Below are 12,363 nucleotides of genomic sequence, written 5' to 3'. Positions count from 1 at the left end.
ATCATCATGGTGACGCTCAGCCTCTCCCTTTAACTCCTAACAGTCATCATCAGGTGACGCTTCAGCCTCTCACCCTTAACTCCTAGCAGTCATCATCATGGTGACGCTCAGCCTCTCCCCTAACTCCTAACATCATCATCATGGTGATGCTCAGCCTCTCCCCATTAACTCCTAACAGTCATCATCATGGTGATGCTCAGCCTCTCCCCTTAACTCCTAACAGTCATCATCATGGTGACGCTCAGCCTCTGCCCCTTAACTCCTAACAGTCATCATATGGTGACGCTCAGCCTCTCCCCTTAACTCCTAACAGTCATCATCATGGTGACGCTCAGCCTCTCCCCTTAACTCCTAACAGTCATCATCATGGTGACGCTCAGCCTCTGCCCATAACTCCTAACAGTCATCATCATGGTGACGCTCAGCCTCTCCCCATAACTCCTAACAGTCATCATCATGGTGACGCTCAGCCTCTCTCTTTAACTCCTAACAGTCATCATCATGGTGACGCTCAGCCTCTCCCCTTAACTCCTAACAGTCATCATCATGGTGACGCTCAGCCTCTCTCCTTAACTCCTAACAGTCATCATCATGGTGACGCTCAGCCTCTCCCCTTAACTCCTAACAGTCATCATCATGGTGACGCTCAGCCTCTCCCCTTAACTCCTAACAGTCATCATCATGGTTACGCTCAGCCTCTCTCCTTAACTCCTAACAGTCATCATCATGGCTGACGCTCAGCCTCTCCCCTTAACTCCTAAACAGTCATCATCATGGTGACGGCTCAGCCTCTCCCCCTTAACTCCTAACAGTCATCATCATGGTGACGCTCAGCCTCTCCCCTTTAACTCCTAACAGTCATCATCATGGTGACGCTCAGCCTCTCCCCTTAACTCCTAACAGTCATCATCATGGTGACGCTCAGCCTCTCCCCCTTAACTCCTAACAGTCATATCATGGTTGACGCTCAGCCTCTCCCCCTTAACCTCCTAACAGTCATCATCATGGTGACCCTCAGCCTCTCCCCTTAACTCCTAACAGTCATCATCATGGTGACGCTCAGCCTCTCCCCTTAACTCCTAACAGTCATCATCATGGTGACGCTCAGCCTCTCCCCTTAACTCCTAACAGTCATCATCATGGTGACGCTCAGCCTCTCCCCTTAACTCCTAACAGTCATCATCATGGTGACGCTCAGCCTCTCCCTCCTTAACTCCTAACAGTCATCATCATGGTGACGCTCAGCCTCTCCCCTTAACTCCTAACAGTCATCATCATGTCAACCACAACACAGAGAAGTACTGATAGCAATGTGTGTGTAGTTGTTGATGCATTGCTGACAGAGGGAACTAGAATACAGATTTAAGAAATATCAGTTTTTGAGCATGTCATAAGCATGTTTTGTCTTGACTATATTACAACTATATTATGATAAAATAATATAGTATTTATATAATTGAATTGATTATTATTAGTAGAAGTAGTTTATTTGCATTAATCATATTGTAATCTTTTTGAGGCTAGTATTTGGCAGGAAATGCAGACGTACCTGTAAACGCATACTGAACGACATACATGCACATTTACCATTTACCTCACTGTATAAAAAAGTAACTGTTGATAATAATAATAATAATAAACAGGAATTATATTTGCAAAGTAGCCTACTTTGTTTCCAAAAAATGTGTTTCACTCCTGTCGGTTGGGGGGGGGGGCCTCATCTCACAATGTCGCTTGGGGCCCCAAGTTGGCCAGGGGCGGCCCTGACCATATATGGAAATGTGCACCATGTCCAGTAACCTGGTTCATGTTCCTCAGAGTTGCAGAAGATGCTGACGCTCTGTTCAGTAATGAAATAGACCTTATTTCAGGCGAGTGCCAGGTAAGAGACACTTTGAAAAGCTCTGCTTCAAAGCAGCTCCGCCTCTTTGTGTTGTCCTTTATCAGCAGGTGGTGTTTGTACGTCTCTCTGTAGTAACTCAGTCCCTTGGTGCTCATTCTGTCTCTTTCTGGTCACGCTTCATTGTGGTCACTTTGAGGGTCTATATTCTTATGAACCATTCAAACCTAAAAGCTTACAAGCTTTAAAGTTACCTACAGATTTAAATCATCAGAAAAAGTCTTGTGACAGAAAACAGAATCCAGCTCAAAACGTAAATAGAGCGGCATGTTTAGAAGAATGCGTTTGGTTGGTTGTAAGAGGGACGAGGCGCGTCAGGTGTTAACGTATGATTGGTGCTTGAGTTGTCTGCCTGAACTAGCTCGCAGGCTTCGCCCCATATGTGTGTGGTAGTGATGGGAATCATTTGGCTCACCAAGAAGAGCCGGCTCTTCCGGTTCCCAAACGGCTCTTCATTTGACCACGTATACCTTTTCAATCGAATGTAGCTCTGTTTTGATGAATTATATGTGTAAACATATTTAACTTTAATATAAATGCTGTGGCCAATTGTGTTCCTTGCATTTACAGACCCTTGTAACTCTCTGATTGTAGAACCACGCTAAACACGTAGGCGGCGTGTGAGGCTCAGGTTGGGAAGGCTAAAGAACTTTTGCTAACACTTATATTAAGGTACACAAATTAACCATCAACTAGTTGTTAACTAACATGCATATTATCAGTATATTAGCTCTTTATTAGCCATTATAAAACACTTATTAATGCCTTATTCTGCATGACCATATTCTCCAAGTAATAAGCCATTAGTTGAGAGTTTTTCCTCAATAACCCTCTAATTAGTGCTGATTTATTGCAAGTAAGGAAGTTGTTGAACATGAGTTTTGGTCTCTGCTCAATATGGGCCTAATAAGGCAGCAGTACCACAAGAATAGTCTCCCACAATAACACTTAACAAATATGATCTATTCTTATGTAACAAGACATGAAACTATAAGTGTTAATTGAGTCTAAATAACAAAACATTTGGTATTTATATCTAAGAACATGTTTTGAATGTTAGACATGGAACATATGGAATCATTCATTTATATACTCGTAATATCATGATGAATGACATGAAACCCATTGAGTTGTTCAGCACTCTTTATTTGTTGTTAATCACCTTTGAAACAGGGAAGAGTAGCCAAAGCTGCTCGATGGCAGTCACCAGAACAACATATTTTGCAAATGTATTTGTTTGTTTCTCAGAGCCAGTGAGAGAGAATCAAAGGCTGCATGTAAAGACTTATGGTCGGATACATCTTTGAAGTGTTACTGACTGAGTTAGACGAAGGAGTAGGTGTAATGAAGGGTGCCACCTTCTTCAAGAACGCATTCATGCTCATGGGTTCCCAGCTTAATTATCCGCCGGCAGACTCCAAGCAGCTCATCGGACCCGAAGTCCTCGTCATAAACCTCAAGCCTCATCACGCCATACTCTCGGGCGTGGAAGTAAGTGAACTCTTCCTCCCACCAGGGGTTTTGGTCGTTGTCGCGAAACTGATGTTTCACCCAGAGGGGTAGATCCGTAGAAAATCTTGACATAGCCATCCGGGGATCCCAGAAAGCTTGAATCAAGTTTGCTGGCCCGCAGGTCAAACACCTTGAGCTGGGCTTCAGCCACTGTCAGAGCGCACAGGACCAGGACCAGGAGCAGGAGCGGAGAACAGGAGGCCATGGCTGCAGGAGCTGTGGAAGATGAACACGTTAGAAACATGTCACTGGTCACCGGCTTGATCTTCAATATCAGGATGTCTTTATTATGCTTGCAAGAATGCTAGTCATCATCACATCAGGTTGCATGGGACAAAGAGTCACTTTAGTGGAGTCCTTGATATGCTACAAGAGAGGGTGTTACAGTCAACAAGACGGAAGAATACTGGTGTTTGTTTGAACTGGGTTTCCATTTACTTTGTATCTCTTAACCTTCAAAACACACATATCGATGGTGTGGAAAGCTCCCACACACTGCAGAAACAGCCCTTCCAAAAACAAGCTACATATTCTTGAATCAAGTCAGATGTTCCTGTATCAAGCAAAACAATCAGCCAATGGGGAGCGCCCACATTAGCTCGGCTAGGATTCCTAAAACTAGGATTAAAATCTAGCGACTGAAAGACCGGAACGGGCCTTGGGACTAGACACACATGCTTATTACAAGCAATGATTCCTGCATTATTTAAGAAAGAAGAACTTCAAGTGAGTGTTCTGGTTGAGTTGACTAAGAATGTACTTCTTAAATTAGATTTATAATTAGCAAAGAAAGCTTACAATAAGAATCATTGGCTTTAATTGGCACAATATATGAGTGACTTTGTCTTAAAGTTGAATGTAAATCTTACATTAAGTTTAAAAATGGTGTACACCACACCACAGCTACATGACATGTTACTTGTTAGACGCTTTTATCCAAAGCGACTAACATACTCAATACAGAGTCTATAGAACATGCTCTCAGCTCACTGTGTGTAGCTGGCATCCAGATGTTTGTATTGCAATTAGCTTGAGCTTTTCCTCACATGTGCAACACGCCATCGCAACACAGTGACAAACATGAGCAACACAGTGACAAACATGAGCAACACATTGAGCAAACATGCCGGTTGTTGAGACCCAAAATAAATGTTTGATCAAATGGGACTGCTAGACCAGGGGTGCCCAACCAGTCGACCGTGAGATGTGTCTAAAAATAGAACAACAATATTCTGTTTTATCGTTAATGTCCTGTAACATAATCTTCCTGTGCCAGAATAATGCACTTGAACGCATCAAAGCTTTGTGATTGGCCGGCGTGACCCCTGTGTCGGGGCGTCGCTGGTGGGCAGTGGGCAGTGCACTAGTTCGCTAACGTTGTCCGTGTCAACAGGAGTGACAGTCCGCACACACACAAGACCGCAATTATGGCAGAAGCAAAACATATATAATTTTCACTCCGAGTGGGAGGATGATTATTTTTGTATCTATTCCAATTCAAAGTCCATCCGTCTCATCTGCAATGCGAGCGTGGCTTTATCGAAGAAGGGTAATTTAGGAGCGGCATTTCAAAACAGTGCACAAACGCTACGAGACGGAATTCCCTCCTGATTCTGCCCTACGCTCCAAAAGGGGAGGGGCCTGAGAGGACAGCTAAATGCACAGCAGTCCATTTTCACCAGGCCCAACAACAAGAGCAAGGCTGCTACCAGAGCATCTTATCGGGTCAGTCACGTTCTTGAGAAACACATGAAGTCTTTCAAAGACGGCGAAGTTGTGAAAGAAGCATTCCTGGAGGCTGCCGACGCGCTTTTTGGGGACAGTAAAAATAACAGAAGCATTTCAACAGGTTTTTGATATAATAAAAACTCAAGTTAGATACCGTTATTAATCAGCTGTAAGCTGTTTGAACTTAGTCATTATAATTATTGTACAAAATGGTATAAGAATGCAAACTTAAATTGATTATAGTCTATCATCAATTCAGGTTCAGAAACTAGTGTTGCTTGCTTCCTATTTTAAAAGGCATTTCTTTTTATAATCTACTAAAATGCAACAAAAAAAGGGTTTGATTCTATTAATGTTGTCTTATTTATTGCACGTTGGCAGCAGATTCCTGTGTAGCTTCAGATCTGAGTCGTCTTATTAGTAAGCCTCATTTATAATTTTGTAGCAACACTATTTTTATATAATGGCAAAGAAAGGGTTCAGAGTCTTTTCTTTTCTTCTTGAGTCATATGTGGCAGCACTGTTCAATGTTTCTTGAAAACATTACCCACTGTAGTGACGTGTGAATAAACTCCAACTCTGTATCAACAACACAGTTGTGTAGCTTCAGTTCAATACTTGTATGTGTGTAGATTAGAAAGAGGTAAGATAAAGGATCTGCAGTATTTTACGGAGTATTAATCCTACGAAGGTCAGTTTTATACAAGTACAAGTGTGTATTTACCTGGTAGGAGGCTGTCAGTAATGCCTCTCTATTTGGACAGGTAGATCTCGGCAGACTGGCAACTTTAAAAGTAGCTCTCGGTTCAAAAAAGGTTGGGCACCCCTGTGCTAGACAAAGAACAGATGCTCCCGGCTCAGGTTACTCTGAAGAACTGAAAAGGTAAAGCACAAACGCTGTTCTGAGCAAAATGACAGGAACATTTGAATATTATTATGATGAACAGAGCAGTATTACCTGTAGTCCTGATGCTGGTCTCTCTGCACACTGTGTGCTCGTCCTTACGTTTTTAAAGGCCAGCAAACCTCTTATCAGCTTCATCCCGCCCTCCCACCACACATCGACCAACCTGCTACACGACCTGCTACTCGACCTGCTACACAACCTGCTACACGACCTGCTACACGACCTGCTACACGACCTGCTACACAACCTGCTACACAACCAGCTACACCACCTGCTACACAACCTGCTACACCACCTGCTACACAACCTGCTACAAGACCTGCTACACAACCTGCTACACAACCTGCTACAAGACCTGCTACACAACCTGCTACACAACCTGCTACACAACCTGCTACACAACCTGCTACACAACCTGCTACACGACCTGCTACACCACCTGCTACACAACCCGCTACACAACCCGCTACACAACCTGCTACACAACCTGCTACTCGACCTGCTACACAACCTGCTACACCACCTGCTACACAACCTGCTACTCGACCTGCTACACAACCTGCTACACCACCTGCTACACAACCTGCTACACAACCTGCTACACAACCTGCTACACCACCTGCTACAAGACCTGCTACACGACCTGCTACACAACCCGCTACACAACCTGCTACACCACCTGCTACACGACCTGCTACACAACCTGCTACACAACCCTGCTACACAACCTGCTACACCACCTGCTACACGACCTGCTACACGACCTGCTACACAACCCGCTACACAACCTGCTACACAACCTGCTACACCACCTGCTACAAGACCTGCTACACAACCTGCTACACCACCTGCTACACAACCTGCTACAAAACCTGCTACACGACCTGCTACACGACCTGCTACACAACCTGCTACACAACCTGCTACAAAACCTGCTACACAACCTGCTACACGACCTGCTACACAACCTGCTACAAAACCTGCTACACAACCTGCTACAAAACCTGCTACACAACCTGCTACACAACCTGCTACACAATCAGCATTTTACCGACAGACTTAGAATGTAAAATGCAGCCAAGTCAATCATGTTCCCCCGTTGGAATAGAAATGCAGCCAAGTCCCTGATCAGCGCAGAAACAATGGTTAGGGACAAACAGCCTCTAAAGAGGTAGAGCGCAGGGCTGCACCATCAGAGTCTGATTTATTACAACAACATGAGAAACACTTCAATGCTACATTTCAAATGTTTACAATCCATCACTAAATTCATGGCATACCAATTTCAACATCAAGGCAAGGCAAGTTTATTTATATAGCACTTTTCAACACAAGGCAATTCAAAGTGCTTTACAAAAAATGAAAGAGATTAAGAAAATGGCATTTAAAATCAGTCATTAAAAAGAAAAGCTAATAAAAATAAACATTAAAAGAAAAAATACATGGATAAAAGTTACAGTGCAGTCTAAGATATGAATAGTTCAATTAAAAGCAGCGACAAAAAGAAAAGTCTTCTTGCTGGATTTGAAAGTAGTCAGAGTTGCAGCGGACCTGCAGGTTTCTGGGAGTTTGTTCCAGATATTTGGAGCATAATAACTGAACGCTGCTTCTCCATGTTTAGTTCTGACTCTGGGGACAGAAAGCTGACCAGTCCCTGAAGACCTGAGAGATCTGGATGCTTCATCATTTAGCAGGAGGTCAGAAATGTATTTTGGGCCTAAACCATTCAGTGCTTTATAAACCAGCAGCAGTATTTAGAAATCTATTCTTTGACACACAGGAAGCCAGTGTAAAGACTTCAGAACAGGAGTGATCCACTTTCTTAGTGTTAGTGAGGACTCGAGCAGCGGCGTTCTGAATCAGCTGCAGCTTCCTAATAGATGTTTTAGTGAGACCTGTGAAGACACCATTGCAGTAGTCGAGTCTACTGAAGATAAAAGCATGGACACGTTTTTCCAGATCCTGCTGTGACATTAGTCTTTTAATCCTAGATATATTCTTTAGGTGATAGTAGGCTGATTTAGTAACTGTTTTAATGTGACTGTTGAAACTCAGGTCAGAGTCCATGACTACATCTAGATTTCTGGCTTTATCTGTTGTTTTGAACATTGCACACTGAAGCTCAGCGCTAACTTTTATACGTTCTGCCTTGGCTCCAAAAACCATTACCTCAGTTTTATCTTTGTTTAATTGGAGAAAGTTCTGACACATCCAGTCATTGATTTGTTCAATGCACTTACTCAGTGTTTGAATTGGAGCATAGTCTCCTGGTGAAATTGTCACGTAAATGTGTGTGTCATCTGCATAGCTATGGTAACTTATTTTGTTGTTCTTCATTATCTGAGCCAGTGGTAGCATGTAGACGTTAAAGAGAAGAGGCCCCAAGATGGAGCCTTGAGGAACCCCACATGTCATATTTGTCAACTCAGATGTGTATTTACCTTTAGAAACAAAGTTGTTTCTGTCCTTTAAGTAGGATTCAAACCAATTCAGAACTGTTTCCGAAAGTCCCACCCAGTTCTCCAGTCGGTCTAGTAATATGCTGTGGTCAACAGTGTCAAACGCAGCACTGAGATCTAATAATACTAACACTGAAGTTCTGCCACTGTCTGTGTTTAAGTGGATGTCATTAAAGACCTTTACAAGAGCAGTCTCAGTGCTGTGGTTTGGACGAAAGCCTGCCTGGAACACATCAAAACAGTCATTTAAATGCAAGAAATTACTCAACTGTTGAAAAACAACTTTTTCAATGATTTTACCTAGAAATGGGAGGTTTGATATGGGCCTGTAATTGTTCATTACTGAAGCATCTAGATTATTCTTTTTAAGAGCGGTTTAATGACTGCAGTTTTCAGGGCCTGTGGAAAAATACCTGAGTGAAGAGATTTGTTTACTATATGAAGTAGATCTGAGGCCATGCAACGAAAAACATCTTTGAAAAATCCTGTTGGAATAATATCAAGGCAGCAGGAGGAGGATTTCAGAAGTTGAATAATGTCCTCTAGGTTTTTATCATTAATCTGATGGAATTGTGTCATGATGTCTGAATTGATGTTAAGTGGAGATAGGGACAACACATTTGCTGTTCCTGATGCAGAGGCACTGACTGCTTGTCTGATTTTCTGAATGTTGTCAGTGAAAAAGGAGGCAAAATCATTGCACACCCTGGTGGATAGAAATTCAGAGGCTACTGACACTGGGGGGTTAGTTAGTCTGTCGACGGTAGCAAACAAGGCACGTGCGTTGTTTTTGTTTTTGGTAATGATGTCAGAGAAGAACGATTGTCGTGCGTTTTTCAATTCCAAATTATAAAGGCCAAGTCTCTCTTTATAGATTTCAAAGTGAACCTGGAGATTTGTTTTTCGCCACCTGCGTTCAGCTTTTCGACATTCTCTTTTTTCTGTTCTCACGGTCATGGCCTTTCTCCATGGAGATATTTTCTTGCCAGACACTTCCTTTACCTTAGTTGGAGCAATGGCATCTATAACATTTTTAATTTTTGAATTAAAATGATCTACTAGCTCAGGGGTGGCCAACCAGTCAGAGGTTAAGAGCCACATTTTTTCTATGTTACTGCAAAGAGCCACATCAAACACACAGTCACTGATACCGCTTGTTTCCGTTTTTTTGTTTTCTGGAGACAAGATTTCAACCACGTCACTGATGCATTTTTGTGGCATTGGGATATATTTTTTTTAAATCCTCTGGAGCAGAGAGAGGAGCTGTGGATTATTGTTATTGATTAATGCATCAGTGTTTCTTAGGGTCAAAAACACTAAATTCACAACTTAAAATGAAAGCGTTTAGTTTATTTAATAAAAGAGCACATGTTCAATGTGAAAAGTGACAGTAGTTATAGATTATTTGCAATTTGGTGCTATATATATTTTTTAAACACCTTGAATTTCAGGGGGGGGCGCGGGGCTCCGTTGGCGGGGCGCAGCGCCCCTCCAAAACAATGGTAGGGGAAACACTGGATATTGTTTAATCAACGATAGGTTTCCCCCCCTCAAAGGTGATTGGTTCACTGCATCGCAGGTATTATTGTGATTGGCTCTTGGGCCACATCAAAATTAGACTTGCTGTCATCCTCTCATACTGACACCTGACACCACACATACACACCGGGAGCTACGAAAGTAACACGGGACGAAAGTAACGGAGCGATTTTATCCGATTCCAAACAACTTTGACCGGCCAAATTACGTTAATACTTAACAGACCTACTAAATATCAGGTTTAACTGTCAGGAGTAGTGTTGTCACGATACCAACATTTTGGTTTTGATACCAAGTCAAGAATTGCGATTCCGATTATTTTTCGATACTTTTCTTAAAAAACAGTCTTAAATGTAATTATTGTGCTTTATTTCACACCAGAACCATAACCATAACACAAACTTTTAAACAATGAGAACAATAAATTAAATAAATGACAAGATTTCCTATTAAATAAAATTAATACATTTCTTACAGACAGGCCTCGTGGTGTCCGCAGTGGCGACTGGTCATTAGGGGCAGGTGGGGCACAGCCCCACCTAGTGTCAGCAGAAAGTATTAAAAGTAATGATTACAAAAAAATGCAAAAAATAAATTAAAAAATATATTTTAAGATCATGTTTAATCATCTGATTCGTCTGTACATTGCTGTTTTAGTCTGTGTTCTTCTAATTAGTGTCTACAGTGTGTGCCTATTGAGCTGTTTTGAGCCATGTGGGACAAAACCCGATCCTGCCCCTCCCTCTCCCTGTTTAAGTCAATGGTGACTGTAAAAACTACACTGCGCATGCTCAGAGTATTATCCTATTTAATGTGTGTGGCAAAAAAATAATGACCATAGGGGCATAGAGCTGCCATCCCCACCATACGTCATCTCACATCATTCAGAGCTGATTGGCTGTAAGTACGTGTGCCGCGAAAAGTGTGGTGTGTGAAGAGCAGGTGAAGAGGAGGAGAGAGATACGTCCTAAAACCCAGAAATAAACTGCGCATGGATCTTACTAAGAGAGAACAATTCAATATTTAAATGATACAATTACATGTGTTGGGTATCCTTTTGTTGAACTGTCTGTTTAAAATTAATTGAAGCATCAGACTAAAGAGGCTTTTGAAAATAATATTATATTTTGATTTAGGTCAAAATATAATATTTGTAAACCTGAAGAGTCAGTGCCTCACCAGCCATGAACCTCACTGCAGAAGCTTATAGACATCTAAGTTTTTTGTGCCCCACCACTTTTGTACATATAAAAACGCCACTGGGTGTCCGTAGGCTTGCCCTCACTGTCAGAGATATCGCTCAAATACTTCCAAATTTCGCTTCTGGCGTCTTTTTTGTCAACAAGCCGAGGCGCAGCGGCAGTTGCACTCCCACTTGCAGCCATGCTTCTCGTTTTCTCACATGCTCTGGCAGCTAGCGCGTGCACGAGAGAGGGGAGGCACTTAGAGCGTGCTTGAGAGGGGCGGGACAGCAGGCACGGCTGCAGTGCAGGGAATGGAAGCAGAGCGCTAAACACACACGGCTCTTATTAAAACGGCGCTTTCTCACCGGAGTACTTTCCCCCGTCATTCTTAAAGTACCGATACTAATGAAACGGAGGAATCGTAACATTTTTAAACGGCAAGGGTATCGCGGTACCTTTTCAAGTATCGGTTACACCTGTGCAACACTAGTCAGGAGTCAGTGTCTCTCCCCCAAACTCACACATATACAATTCGATATGAACTGAAGAGCCGCATGAAACTAGGCAAAGAGCCGCATGCGGCTCGAGAGCCGCGGGTTGGCCACCCCTGTACTAGCTCATTTACTGAGATGTTGGCAGGGGCAAGTGTGGAAGAGAAATTCTGAGTAAACATTTCCCTAGTATTTTCAGTTAAACATCGCTTTGTGGTTATCTCTTTTTGAACATTTTTGTGAACAGAAATAGAGCTCTCAAAGAAAACACAGGAATGGTCAGAGAGTGCAACATCAGTCACCACAACCTTAGAGATATTCAGACCCTTTGAGATAATTAAGTCCAGAGTGTGCCCCTTATTGTGCGTGGGCTCCGTCACATGCTGAGTCAGTCCATAGCTATCAAGAACACAAAACAGTTCTTTAGCCCCTCTGTCCTGGGGGGTTGTCAACATGGATGTTAAAATCACCAACAATGACTAGACGGTCAAAGTCAATACACACTATAGACAGCAGTTCAGTAAAGTCATCAAAAAAGCTTGCACAGTATTTGGGTGGTCTATAGATATTTAGGAACAGAGCTCGAGAGGAGCATTTCAGCCGAAGGGCCACATATTCAAAAGAATCAAAGTTTCCATACGAT

At 42.6% G+C, this 12,363-nt stretch overlaps 1 long non-coding RNA gene across 1 annotated transcript; it reads right to left on the bottom strand.

The window, feature by feature from the left end:
* Positions 1-3,025: 3,025 nt before the first annotated feature.
* Positions 3,026-6,205, bottom strand: LOC117535379. Its single transcript, XR_004567403.1, has 3 exons — positions 6,099-6,205; positions 5,865-6,015; positions 3,026-3,628 (listed from the first exon to the last, which is right to left on the bottom strand). It is a non-coding gene; the product is annotated as an uncharacterized LOC117535379 (long non-coding RNA).
* Positions 6,206-12,363: the final 6,158 nt, after the last annotated feature.

Source organism: Gymnodraco acuticeps, unplaced genomic scaffold (assembly GCF_902827175.1).
Source record: "Gymnodraco acuticeps unplaced genomic scaffold, fGymAcu1.1, whole genome shotgun sequence".
NCBI classification, from domain to species: Eukaryota; Metazoa; Chordata; class Actinopteri; order Perciformes; family Bathydraconidae; genus Gymnodraco; species Gymnodraco acuticeps.
The sequence above is the reverse complement of the archived record's forward strand: the minus strand, read 5'-3'. Positions and strand labels throughout refer to the sequence as shown.